General features: G+C 37.1%; 1 long non-coding RNA gene across 1 annotated transcript in view; it reads right to left on the minus strand.

Moving 5' to 3' along the window:
- Positions 1-4982: 4982 nt before the first annotated feature.
- LOC309644423 overlaps positions 4983-14342 on the minus strand; it is a 256968-nt gene continuing 247608 nt past the window's right edge. The window contains exon 2 of the long non-coding RNA XR_014254418.1: positions 4983-11376. This is a non-coding gene — a long non-coding RNA (uncharacterized lncRNA). The remainder of the gene's footprint in view (positions 11377-14342) is intronic.

The following is a 14342-nucleotide window of genomic DNA, read 5'->3' on the forward strand; positions in this document are numbered from 1 at the left end:
TTCCCACCAACAGTGCAGGAGGGTTCCTTTTTCTCCACACACTCTCCAGCATTTATTGTTTGCATATTTTTTGATGATGGCCATTCTGACCAGTGTGAGATGATATCTCATTGTAGTTTTCATTTGCATTTCTCTAATGATTAATGATGTTGAGCATTCTTTCATATGTTTGTTGGCAATCTGCATATCTTCTTTGGAGAAATGTCTATTTAGTTCTTCAGCCCATTTTTGGATTGAGTTGTTTGTATTTTTGATATTGAGCAGCATGAGCTGCTTGTAAATTTTGGAGATTCATCCTTTGTCAGTTGTTTCATTTGCAAATATTTTCTCCCATTCTGAGGGTTGTTTTTTTGTCTTTTTTATGGTTTCCTTTGTTGTGCAAAAGCTTTTAAGTTTCATTAGGTCCCATTTGTTTATTTTTGTTTATATTTCCATTTCTCTAGGTGGTGGGTCAAAAAGGATCTCGCTGTGATTTATGTCATAGAGTGTTCTGCCTATGTTTTCCTCTAAGAGTTTGATAGTGTCTGGCCTTACATTTAAGTCTTTAATCCATTTTGAGTTTATTTTTGTGTATGGTGTTAGGGAGTGTTCTAATTTCTTTCTTTTCCCTGTAGCTGTCCAGTTTTCCCAGCAGCATTTATTGAAGAGGCTGTCTTTTCTCCACTGTATATTCTTGCCTCCTTTATCAAAGACAAGGTAACCATATGTGTGTGGGTTTATCTCTGGGCTTTCTATTCTGTTCCATTGATCTATATTTCTGTTGTTGTGTCAGTACCATACTGTCTTGACTACTGTAGCTTTGGAGTATAGTCTGAAGTCAGGGTGTCTGATTCCTCCAGATACTTTTTTATTTCTCAAGATTGCTTTGGCTACTCAGAGTCTTTTGTGTTTCCATACAAATTGTGAAATTTTTTGTTCTAGTTCTGTGAAAAATGCCAGTGGTAGTTTGATAGGGATTGCATTGAATCTGTAGATTGCTTTGGGTAGTAGTCATTTTCACAATGTTGATTCTTCCAATCCAAGAACATGGTATATCTCTCCATCTATTTGTATCATCTTTAATTTCTTTCATCAGTGTCTTATAATTTTCTGCATACAGGTCTTTTGTCTCCTTAGGTAAATTTATTCCTAGATATTCTATTCTTTTGTTGCAATGGTAAATGGGAGTGTTTTCTTAATTTCACTTTCAGACTTTTCATCATTAGTGCATAAGAATGCAAAAGATTTCTGTGCATTAATTTTGTATCCAGCTACTTTACCAAATTCATTGATTAGCTCTAGTAATTTTCTGGTAGCATCTTCAGTATTCTCTATGTATAGTATCATGTCATCTGCAAACAGTGATAGCTTTACTTCTATTTTCCAAACTGGATGCCTTTTATATCTTTTTCTTCTCTGATTTCCATGGCTAAAACCTCCAAACTATGTTGAAAAATAGTGGTGAGAGTGGGCAACCTTGTCTTGATCTGGATCTCAGTGGAAATGGTTTCAGTTTTTCACCATTGAGGATGATGTTGGCTGTGGGTTTCTCATATACGGCCTTTATTATGTTGAAGAGAGTTCCCTCTATGCCTACTTTCTGTAAGGTTTTAATCATAAATGGGTGTTAAATTTTGTCAAAAGCTTTCTCTGCATCTATTGAGATGATCATATGGTTTTTCTCCTGCAGTTTGTCAATATGGTGTATCACATTGATTGGTTTGCATATATTGAAGAATCCTTGCATTCCTGGGATAAACCTCATTTGATCATGGTGTATGATCCTTTTAATGTGATGTTGGATTATGTTTGCAGGTATTTTGTTGAGGATTTTTGCATCTATGTTCATCAGTGATATTGGCCTGTAGTTTTCTTTCTTTGTGACATCATTGCTGGTTTTGGTATCAGGGTGATGGTGGCCTTGTAGAATGAGTTTGGAAGTGATCCTCCCTCTGCTATATTTTGGAAGAGTTTGAGAAGGATAGGTGTTAGCTCTTATCTAAATATTTGATAACATTCACCTGTGAAACCATCTGGTCCTGGGCTTTTGTTTGTTGGAAGGTTTTTAATCACAGTTTCAATTTCAGTGTTTGTGATTGGTCTGTTCATATTTTCTATTTCTTCCTGGTTCAGTCTTGGAAGTCTTTGTACCTTTTTAAGAATTTGTCCGTTTTTTCCATGTTGTCCATTCTATTGGCATAGCTTTGCTTGTAGTAATCTCTCACGATCCTTTGTATTTCTTCAGTGTCAGTTGTCACTTCTCCTTTTTCAATTCTAATTCTATTGATTTGAGTCTTCTCCCTTTTTTTCTTGATGAGTCTGGCTAATGGTTTATCACTTTTGCTTATCTTCTCAAAGACCCAGCTTTTAGTTGTTTCGATCTTTGCTATCGTTTCCTTCATATCTTTTTCATTTATTTCTGATCTAATGTTTATGATTTCTTTCCTTCTGCTAACTTTGGGGTTTTTTTGTTCTTTTGTCACTAATTGTTTTAGGTGTAATGCTAGGTTGTTTATTTGAGATGTTTCTTGTTTCTTAAGGTAGAGTTGTATTGCTATAAACTTCCCTCTTAGAACTGCTTTGGCTGCATCCCATAGTTTTTGGGTCATCGTATTTTAATTACCATTTGTTTCTAGGTAATTTTTTATTTCATCTTTGATTTAGTCAGTGATATCTTGATTATTTAGTAATGTATGGTTTAGCCTCGATGTGTTTGTATTTTTTACAGATTTTTTTCCTGTAATTGATATCTAGTCTCATAGCATTGTGGTCAGAAAAGATACTTGATACAATTTCAATTTTCTTAAATTTACCAAGGCTTGATTTGTGGCCCAAGATATGATCTATCCTGGAGAATGTCCCAAGAGCACTTGAGAAGAATGAGTATTCTGTTGTTTTTGGATGGAATGTTGTATAAATATCAATTAAGTCCATCTTGTTTTATGTATCATTTAAATCTTGTGTTTCCTTATTTATTTTCATTTTGAGTGATCTGTCCATTGGTGAAAGTGGGGTGGTAAGGTCCCCTACTATGATTGTGTTACTGTCGATTTCCCCTTTTATGGCTGTTAGTATTTGCCTTATGTATTGAGGTGTTCCTATGTGTGGTGCATAAATATTTACATTGTTATATCTTCTTCTTGGATTGATTCCTTAATCATTATGTAGTGTCCTTCTCTGTCTCTTGTAATAGACTTTGTTTTAACGTCTATTTTGTCTGATATGAGAATTGCTGCTCCAGCTTTCTTTCAATTTCCATTTGCATGGAATATCTTTTTCCATCCTCTCACTTTCAGTCTGTATGTGTCCCTAGGTCTGAAGTGGGTTTCTTGTAGACAGTTTATATGCGGGTCTTGTTTTTGTATGCATTTAGCCAGTCTATGTCTTTTGGTTGGAGCATTTAATCCATTTACATTTAAGGTACCTATCGATATGTATGTTCCTATGACCATTTTCTTAATTGTTGTGGGTTTCTTATTGTAAGTCTTTTCCGTCTCTTGTGTTTCCTGCCTAGAGAAGTTCCTTTATCATTTGTTGTAAAGCTGGTTTGGTGGTGCTGAATTCTCTTAACTTTTGCTTGGGTATAAAGTTTTTAATTTCTCCGTCTAATCTGAATGAGATCCTTGTTGGGTAGAATAATCTTTGTCGTAGGTTTTTCTCCTTCATCACTTTAAATATGCCCTGCCTCTGGCTTGCAGAGTTTCTGCTGAAAGATCAGCTGTTGACCTTATGGGGATTCCCTTGTGTGTTATTTGTTATTTTTCCCTTGCTGCTTTTAATATCTTTTCTTTGCATTTAATTTTTGTTAGTTTGATTAATATGTGTCTTGGTGTGTTTCCCCTTGGATTATCCTGTTTGGGACTCTCTGTGCTTCCAGGACTTGATTAACTATTTCCTTTCCCGTATTAGGGAAGTTTTCAACTATAACCTCTTCAAATATTTTCTCAGTCCCTTTCTTTTTCTCTTCTTCTTCTGGGACCATTATAATTCAAATATTGGTGTGTTTAATGTTGTCCCAGAGGTCTCTGAGACTGTCCTCAATTCTTTTCATTCTTTTTTCTTTATTCTGCTCTGCAGTAGTTATTGCCACTATTTTATCTTCTATGTCACTTATCCACTCTTGTGCCTCATTTATTCTGCTATTGATCCCTTCCAGAGAATTTTTAATTTTATTTATTGTGTTGTTTAACACTGTTTATTTGCTCTTTAGTTCTTCTAGGTCCTTGTTAAATGTTTCTTGTATTTTCTTCATTCTATTTCCAAGATTTTGGATCATCTTTACTCTCATTATTCTGAATTGTGTTTCATGTAGACTGCCTATTTCCTCTTCAATGTTAGGTCTGGTGAGTTTTTGCCTTTCTCCTTCATCTGCTGTGTGTTTCTCTGTCGTCTCATTTTGCTTATCTTACTGTGTTTGGGGTCTCCTTTTCACAGGCTGCAGGTTCGTAGTTCCCGTTGTTTTTGGTGTCTGTCCACAGTGGCTAATGTTGGTTCAGTGAATTGTGTAGCCTTCCTGGTGGAGGGGACTAGTGCCTGTGTTCTGGTGGATGAGGCTGGGCCTTGTCTTTCTAGTGGGTAGGTCCACGTCTGGTGGTGTGTTTTGTGGATGTCTGTGGGCTTATTATGATTTTAGGCAGCCTCTCTGCTAATGGATGTGGTTTTGCTCTTCTCTTGCTAGTTGTTTGGCATAGGGTGTCCAGCACTGTAGCTTTCTGGTCATTGAGTTGAGCTGGGTCTTGGCGTTGAAATGGAGATCTCTGGGAGATTTTTGCCATTTGATATTACATGGATTTGGGAGGTGTCTTGTGGACCAGTGTCCTGAACTTGGCTCTCCCACCTCAGAAGCACAGCCCTGACACTTAGCTGGAGCACCAAGAACCTGTCATCCACACAGCTCAGAATAAAAGGGAGAAAAAAAAAGAAAGAAAGAAGATAAAATGAAGTAAAATAAAATAAAATAAAGTTATTAAAATAAAAAAATTATTATTAAAAAAATTTAACATGTAATAAAAAAAAGAAAGAAAGAAAGAAGAGAGCAACCAAACCAAAAAACAAATCCACCAGTTATAACAAGTGCTAAAAACTATACTAAAAAAAAAAAAAAAAAAAAGGAAAGAACCCTAGGACAAATGGTAAAAACAAAACTATACAGACAAAATCACACACCGAAGCATACAGATACACACTCAGAAAAAGAGAGAAAGGGAAAACATATATATATATCGTTGCTCTCAAAGTCCATCTACTCAGTTTGGTATGATTCATTTTCTATTCAGGTATTCCACAGATGCAGCGTACATCAAGTTGATTGTTGAGATTTAATCTGCTGCTCCTGAGGCTGCTGGGAGAAATTTCCCTTTCTCTTCTTTGTTTGCACATCTCCTGGGGTTCAGCTTTGGATTTGGACCCACCTCTGTGTGTAGGTCACCTGAGGGCATTTCTTCTTTGCTCAGACAGGATGGGGTTAAAGGAGCAGCTGCTTCGGGGGATCTGGGTCACTCAGGCCAGGGAGAGGGAGGTGTATGTTGTGTGTGGTGAGCCTGTGGAGGCAGAGGCCGGCGTGACATTGCACCAGCCTGAGGCGCGCCATGTGTTCTCCAGGCGAAGTTGTCCCTGTATTACAGGACCCTGGCAGTGGCAGGCTGCACCAGTTCCCCAAAAGGGGGGAGTAGATAGTGACCTGTGCTTGCACACAGGATTCTTGGTGGCTGCAGCAGCATCTTTAGCACCTCATGCCCATCTCTGGGGTCTGCACTTATAGCCACGGCTTGCACCCTTCTCTGGAGCTCCTTTAATCGGCGCTCTTAATCCCCTCTCCTCATGCACCTGGAAACAAAGAGGCAAGAAAAAGTCTCTTGCCTCTTCGGCAGTTCCAGACCTTTTCCTGGACTCCCTCCTGGCTATCCTTGGCGCATTAGCCCCCTTCAGGCTCTGTTCATGTAGCCAACCCCAGTCCTCTCCCTGGGGTCTAACCTCCGAAGCCCGAGCCTCAGCTCCCAGGCCCCACCAGTTCCAGCGGGTGAGCAGACAAGCCTCTCGGGCTGATGAGTGCTGGATGACACTGATCCTCTGTGTTGCAATCTCTCCGCTTTGCCCTCTGCACCCCTGTTGCTGCGCTCTCCTCTGTGGCTCCTAAAGCTTCCCCCCTCCACTACCTGCAGTCTCCGCCCGTGAAGGGGCTTCCTAGTGTGTGGAAAACTTTCCTCCTTCACAGCTCCCTCCCACTGGTGCAGGTCCCGTTCCTATTCTTTCATCTCTGTTTTTTCTTTTTTCTTTTGCCCTACCCAGGTATGTGGGGAGTTTCTTGCCTTTTGGGAGGTCTGAGGTCTTCTGCCAGCCTTCAGTAGGTGTTCTGTAGGAGTTGTTCCACATATATTTCTGATATATTTGTGGGGAGGAAGGTGATCTACACGTCTTACTCTTCCGCCATCTTGAAGCTCCTCCTGTAGTAATATTTTAATTTATTTGTTTGAGTGTCTGTAACCCTATCTTACTCTTTGAATTTCCAAAGTATTAAGAATACTTTATTGTATTTGCATGTTTCAGAGCAAAGAATGTTAAAAATTTTATTGAACAAATGGATGGGTTAAACAATAATTATTATAAATCTTATGTGTGGCCAGAGAAATATGCTTTTTTCGAAAAGGAGCTTATAAGCAAACACTAATTTAATAAATAATAATATGAGAGCTTAAAATTGCATCCAAAAGTGATGCAGACAAAATTCACTAAAAATATTCAGAAAAGGGAATTGGTGAAATCTGATGTAATTATTATTAAGAGTTCCTGATGAGGATTGGAACATCATTTGAATGTTAATGTAAGTGTAAAGTTTGCATACCCTAGGACAGAATGACAACAAACAATTCCAAAAAGCATAGATGATTTTGAGGATGGAATGAAGCTAAGATTATGGTAGGAATCTAGGTTGAATGCTGCCTCCAGTTTGTGCTGAGTGGTAGTAAGAAGCAGGATTTAATAGAAAAGGTATTATGAAAGACTGCTAAGTTTGGAATTAGAAGATCAGAGTTAGAATCTTCTTACTCACTTGTGACCTTCAGTAAGGCTGTTTTGATGATAACATTCAACAATGCAGGTATAATTCCCTAGGATAATGTGTAAGAGATAGTAAGTGTTCAAAATTATTAGTTAAATGTGAATAGGATTAGAAGAAATGAGGTTTCCTTGGGACTTTATCATACATACAGTATGATTCAACCTTAGGTAATAATGACTTATATTAAGACTCCACAGTCATGAGAGTAGTGCTTTCCCTTGTTCCCTTTGCTTCTACAGATATAGAGACTGTTTCTTATGTGATTAACAAATGGGATCAAAAATTGTAATTTTTTATTGTAATCAGAATTGTAACATAAATAGGAATAAAAAACCTGTGCTTAATTTTCCATATCCCAGGAAGATAACATCACTTTTGGGAAAAGTTTTTAGGAAAACATTCAGTGTCAAATCAACAAATAAACAAACAAACAAATTAAGCATGAAAGTTTCCTTAAAAGAGTACACTGCTGGACTTTGAAGGAAACTGAAGGTCATCAACACAAACTCTATCAAATTATTGATAAGAAAAGTGAAACCTGCAGAGGTTAAGCAACTGCCTAAATCTACAAATAGTTAGTCTTGTATGATGGTTTTTAGGAGATGGCTTCACAATCCCCATGATCTCTAAATCAGTGTTTCTTTCTCACTGGTTCTAGGTGGGCATCTGTCAGCACAATAAGGTCATGTCCTGCGTCTTTATCATTAGATCTTTTAGGTAACTCACTTGTCCTCAATGCAAACCCATTTTTAAGGCATAAAGAGATGCCCAGACAAAACCCAAAATTATACTTGCAGCAAAACCCCTGCTATTTCAGTACATTAGCTACAGATTCAATAAAAGTAAAGTGGTTGTTTAGCTTTTCAGCTTGACTGGCATCATTTTTTATTGCACTTGGAAGAAAAATGTGGTGGCATCAACCCAAAATCATAAAACCAGAGCATCTAACAAAAGATGCTGTGAGCCTTGAACTCCATTATAATTTCAGATTTGGTGTGCTTCCACTCTGTAAATCACCTGAAATTTACAGCTGCACTTGCAAAGTCAAGCATGAGGCTGAACTCTTAGATAAACAGAATTGCTCACAGTATTCCCAGAATGTGCACTGTTAGCAAAACTGGGCCCTCAGCCCAAGAAGGGCTCTAGATTTACCCAAACGGGCTGCTGCTCTTTAGCCAAAATCAATTGGAGCTTTGGTAATTAAATATATATAGAAATAGTGTCAATCTTTCAGGTATCTTAAAAGAGTCTACACTAAGTTATAGGGGAAAACGAATATTCCATAAGTCTTTTTTTAAAAACAGCTTTATTGGGGTATAATTGCTTTACAATGGTGTGTTAGTTTCATTTTATAAGAAAGTGAATCAGCTATACGTATACATATATCACCATATTTCCTCCCTCTTGCGTCTCCCTCCCATCCTCCATATCCCATCCCTCTAGGTGGTCACAAAGCACCGACCTGATCTCCCTGTGCTATGTGGCTGCTTCCCACTAGCTATCTACTTTACATTTGTTAGTGTATCTATGTACATGCCACTCTCTCACTTCATCCCAGCTTACCCTTCCCCTTCCCCATGTCCTCAAGTCCATTCTCTACATCCGCAAGTTTATTCCTGTCCTACCCGTAGGTACTTCAGACCATGTTGGCTTTTTTAGATATCATATATATGTGTCAGCATATGGTATTTTTTTTTCTGTTTCTGACTTACACTTCACTCTGTATGACAGATTCTAGGTCCATCCATCTCACTACAAATAACTCAATTTTGTTTCCTTTTATGGCTGAGTAATATTCCATTGTATATGTGTGCCACATCTTCTTTATCCATTCATCTGTTGATGGACCCTTAGGTTGCTTCCATGTCCTGGCTATTGTAAATAGAGTTGCAATGAACATTGTGGTACATGACTCTTTTTGAACTATGGTTTTCTCAGGGTATATATCCACTAGTGGGATTGCTGGGTAACATGGTAGTTCTATTTTTAGTTTTTGAAGGAACCTCCATACTGTTCTCCATAGTGGCTGTATCAATTTACATTCCCACCAACAGTGCAAGAGGGTTCCCTTTTCTCCACACCCTCTCCAGCATTTACTGTTTTACTGTTTGTAGATTTTTTGATGATGGCCATTCTGACAGGTGTGAGGTGATATCTCATTGTAGTTTTGATTTGCATTTCTCTAATGATTAACGATGTTGAGCATTGTTTCATGTGTTGGTTGGCAATCTGCATATCTTCTTTGGAGAATTGTCTATTTAGGTCTTCTGTCCATTTTTGGATTAGGTTGTTTTGTTTTGTTTTGTTTTCATATTGAGCTGCATGAGCTGCTTGTAAATTTTGGAGATTAATCCTATGTCAGTTGCTTCATTTGCAAATATTTTCTCCCATTCTGAGGGTTGTCTTTTCGTCTTATTTATGGTTTCCTTTGCTGTGCAAAAGCTTTTAAGTTTCATTAGGTCCCATTTGTTTATTTTTGTTTTTATTTCCGTTTCTCTAGGAGGTGGGTCAAAAAGGATCTTGCTGTGATTTATGTCATAGTGTTCTACCTATGTTTTCCTCTAAGAGTTTTATAGTGTCTGGCCTTACATTGGAGTCCTTAATCCACTTTGAATTTATTTTTGTGTATGGTGTCAGGGAGGGTTCTAATTTCATTCTTTTCCCTGTAGCTGTCCAGTTTTCCCAGCACCACTTAATGAAGAGGCTGTCTTTTCTCCATTGTATATTCTTGCCTCTTTTACTAAGAGTAAGGTGACCAAATGTGCATGGGTTTATCTCTGGGCTTTCTATCCTGTTCCGTTGATCTATATTTCTGTTTTTGTGCCAGTACCATACTGTCTTGATTACTGTAGCTTTGTAGTATAGTCTGAAGTCAGGGAGCCTGATTCCTCCAGTTCCATTTTTCTTTGTCAAGACTGCTTTGACTATTCGGTGTCTTTTGTGTTTCCATACAAATTGTGAAATTTTTTGTTCTAGTTCTGTGAAAAATTCCACTGGTAGCTTGATAGGGATTGCATTGAATCTGTAGATTGCTTTGGGTAATATAATCATTTTCACAATGTTGATTCTTCCAATCCAAGAACATGGTATATCTCTCCATCTGTTTGTATCATCTTTATTTTCTTTCATCAGTGTCTTATTATTTTCTGCATACTGGTCTTTTGTCTTCTTAGGTAGGTTTATTCCTACGTATTTGATTCCTTTTGTTGCAATGGTAAATGGGAGTGTTTCCTTAATTTCTCTTTCAGATTTTTCATCATTAGTGTATAGGAATGCAAGTGATTTCTGTGCAATAATTTTCTATCCTGCTACTTTACCAAATTCATTGATTAGCACTAGTAGTTTTCTGGTAGCATTGTTAGGATTCTCAATGTACAGTATCATGTCATCTGCAAAGAGTGACAGCTTTACTTCTTCTTTTCTGATTTGGATTCCTTTTATTTCTTTTTCTTCTTAGATTGCTGTGGCTAAAACTTCCAAAACTATGTGAATAATAGTGGTGAGAGTAGACCACCTTGTTTTGTTCCTGATCTTAGAGGAAATGGTTTCAGCTTTTCACCATTGAGAATGATGTTGGCTGTGGGTTTATCATATATGGCCTTTATTATTATGGGTTAAATTCCCTCTATGCCTACTTTTTGGAGGGTTTTTATCATAAATGGGTGTTGAATTTTGTGAAAGCTTTTTCTGCATCTATTGAGATGATCATATGGTTTTTCTCCTTCACTTTGTTAATATGGATAATCACATTGATTGATTTGTGTATACTGAAGAATCCTTGCATTCCTCGGATAAAATCCAGTTGATCATGGTGTATTATCCTTTTAACGTGCTGTTGGATTCTGTTTGCTAGTATTTTGTTGAGGACTTTTGCATCTATGTTCATCAGTGATACTGGCCTGTAGTTTTCTTTCTTTGTGACATCTTTGTCTGATTTTGGTATCAGGGTGATGGTGGCCTCATAGAATGAGTTTGGGAATGTTCCTCCCTCTGTTATATTTTGGAAGAGTTTGAGAAGGATAGGTGTTAGCTCTTCTCTAAATGTTTGATAGAATTCTCCTGTGAAGCCACCTGGTCCTGGGCTTTTGTTTGTTGGAAGATTTTAAATCAGAGTCTCATTTTCAGTGCTTATGTTTGTTCTGTTTATATTTTCTATTTCTTCCTGGTTCAGTCTCGGAAGGTTGTGCTTTTCTAAGAATTTGTCCATTTCTTCCAGGTTGTCCATATTATTGGCATATAGTTGCTTGTAGTAATCTCTCAGGAGCCTTTGTATTCCATTTCTTTTCATTTCTTTTTCATTAATTTCTATTTGCTCTTTATGATTTCTTTCCTTCTACCAGCTTTGGGTTTTTTTGCTCTTCTTTCTCTAATAGCTTTAGGTGTAATGTTAAGGTGTTTATTTGAGGTGTTTCTTGTTTCTTAAGGTAGGATTATATTGCAATAAACTTACCTCTTAGAGTTACTTTTGCTGCATCCCATAGGCTTTTGGTTGTCATATTTTCATTGTCATTTGTTTCTAGGTATTTTTTTAGATTTCCTCTTTGATTTCTTCAGTGATCTCTTGGTTATTTAGTAGTGTATTGTTTAGCCTCCATGTGTTTGTATTTTTTACAGATTTTTTCCTGTAATTGATATCTAGTCTCATAGCGCTGTAGTCGGAAAAGATACTCAATATGCTTTCAACTTTCTTAAATTATCAAGGCTTGATTTGTGACCCCACATATGATCTCCCCTGGAGAATGTTCCATGAGCACTTAAGAAGAACGAGTATTCTGTTCTTTTTGGATGGAATGTCCTATAAATGTCAATTAAGTCCATCTTGTTTAATGAATCATTTAAAGCTTGTGTTTCCTTATTTATTTTCATTTTGGAAGATGTGTCCATTGGTGAAAGTGGGGTGTTAAAGTCCCCTACTATGATTGTGTTACTATCGATTTCCCCTTTTATGGCTATTAACATTTGCCTTATGTATTGAGATGTTCCTCTGTTGGGTACATAAATATTTATAATTATTTTAACTTCTTCTTGGATTGATCCTTTGGTCATTATGTAGTGTCCTTCTTTGCCTCTTGTAATAGTCTTTATTTTAAAGTAGGTTTTGTCTAATGAGAATTGCGGCTCCAGCTTCCTTTTGATTTCCATTTGCATAGAATATCTTTTTCCATCCCCTCACTTTCAGTCTGCATGTGTCCCTAGGTCTGAAGTGGGTCTCTTGTAGACAGCATATATACGGGTCTTGTTTTTGTATCCATTCAACCAGTCTATGTCTTTTGGTTGGAGCATTTAATCCATTTACATTTAAGGTAGTTATCGATATGTATGTTCCTATTACCATTTTCCTAATTGTTTTTGATTTTTTGTTTTAGGTCTTTTCCTTCCATTGTGTTTCCTGCCTAGGGAAGTTCCTTTATCATTTTTTATAAAACTGGTTTGGTGGTGCTGAATTCTCTTAGCTTTTGCTTGGCTCTAAAGGTTTTAATTTCTCCATCAAATCTGAATGAGATCCTAGCTGCTTAGAGTAATCTTGGTTGCAGGTTTTTCCTTTTCATCACTTTAAATATGTCCTGCTACTCCCTTTAGGCTTGCAGAGTTTCTGCTGAAAGGTCAGCTGCTAACCTTATGGAGATTCCTTTGTATGTTATTTGTTGTTTTTTCCTTGCTGCTTTTAATAATTTTTCTTTGCATTTAATTTTTTTAGTTTGATTAATATATGTCTTGACATGTTTGTCCTTAGATTTATCCTGTAATGGACTCTCTTTGCTTCCTGGACTTGATTGACTATTTCCTTTCCTATATTTGTGATGTGTTCAACTATTACTTCAAATTACTATTCAACTATTACTTCAAATTATTTTAAACAATTACTTCAAATATTTTCTCAAAGCCTTTATTTTTCTTGTCTTCTTCTGGGACCCCTATAATTCGAATGCTGGTGCATTTAATGTTGTCCCAGAGGTCTCTGAGACTGTCCTCAATTCTTTTCATCCTTTTTCCTTTATTTTACTCTGTGGTAGTTATTTCCACTAGTTTATCTTCCAGGTCTCTTATCCGTTCTTCTGCCTCAGTTATTCTGTTATTGATTCCTTCTAGAGTAATTTTAATTTCATTTATTGTGTTTTTCATCATTTTTTTGGCTCTTTAGTTCTTCTAGGTCCTTGTTAAACGTTTCTTGTATTTTCTCCATTCTGTTTCCAAGATTTTGGATCACGTTTCCTATCGTTACTCTGAATTGTTTTTCAGGTAGAAGGCCTATTTCCCCTTCATTTGTTTGGTCTGGTGGGTTTTTACCTTGCTCCTTCATCTGCTGTTTGTTTCTCTGTCTTCTCTTTTTGCTTAACTTACTGTGTTTGGGATCTCATTTACACAGGCTGCAGGTGCGTAGTTCCTGTTGTTTTTGGTGTCTGCCCCCACTGGCTAAGGTTGGTTCAGTGTGTTGTGTAGGCCTCCTGGTGGAAGGGAATGGTGCCTGTGTTCTGGTGGACGAGGCTGGCTTTTGTCTTTCTGGTGGGTTGAACCATGTCTGGTCGTGTGTTTTTGGGTGTCTGTTACCTTATTATGATTTTAGGCAACCTCTCTGCCAATAGGTGGAGTTGTGTTCCTGTCTTGCTAGTTGTCTGGCAAAGATTGTTCAGCACTGTAACTTGTTGGTCGTTGAGTGGAGCTGGGTCTTAGCATTGAGATGGAGATCCTCTGGGAGAGCTTTCGCTCTTTGATACTTCATGGAGCCCAGAGGTCTCTGGTGGACCAATGTCCTGAACTTGGCTCTCCCACCTCAGAGGCACAGGCCTGACACCTGTCTGGAGCACCAAGACCGTGTCAGCCACATGGCTCTGAAGAAAAGGGAGAAAAAAGGAAAAAAGAAAGAAAAAAATGAAATAAAATAAAATAAAGTTATTAAATTAAAACATTCTTAAAAAAAATTTCGGGTAATAAAGAAAAGAAAAAAAAAAAGAAAGAAAGAAAGAAAGAAAGAAAGAAAGAAAGAAAGAAAGAAAGAAAGAAAGAAAGAAAAGAGCACCCAAACCAAAAAACAAATCCACCAATGGTAACAAGTGCTAAAAACTATACTTAAAAAAAGAAAAAAATATACAACAGACAGAACCCTAGGACAAATGGCAAAAGCAAAGCTATACAGACAAAATCACACAAAGAAGCATACACACTAACTAAAAAAAAAGAAAAGGGAAAAAGTATATATATCTATATATTTTTTAAAAAATGGAAGACAGCAACCAAATCAGTAAACAAATCTACCAACAATAGTAAACTCTAAATACTAAACTAAGATAAACATAAAACTAGAAAC

Source organism: Balaenoptera physalus, assembly GCF_965194825.1.
Source record: "Balaenoptera physalus genome assembly, chromosome: 15".
Taxonomy (NCBI): Eukaryota; Metazoa; Chordata; class Mammalia; order Artiodactyla; family Balaenopteridae; genus Balaenoptera; species Balaenoptera physalus.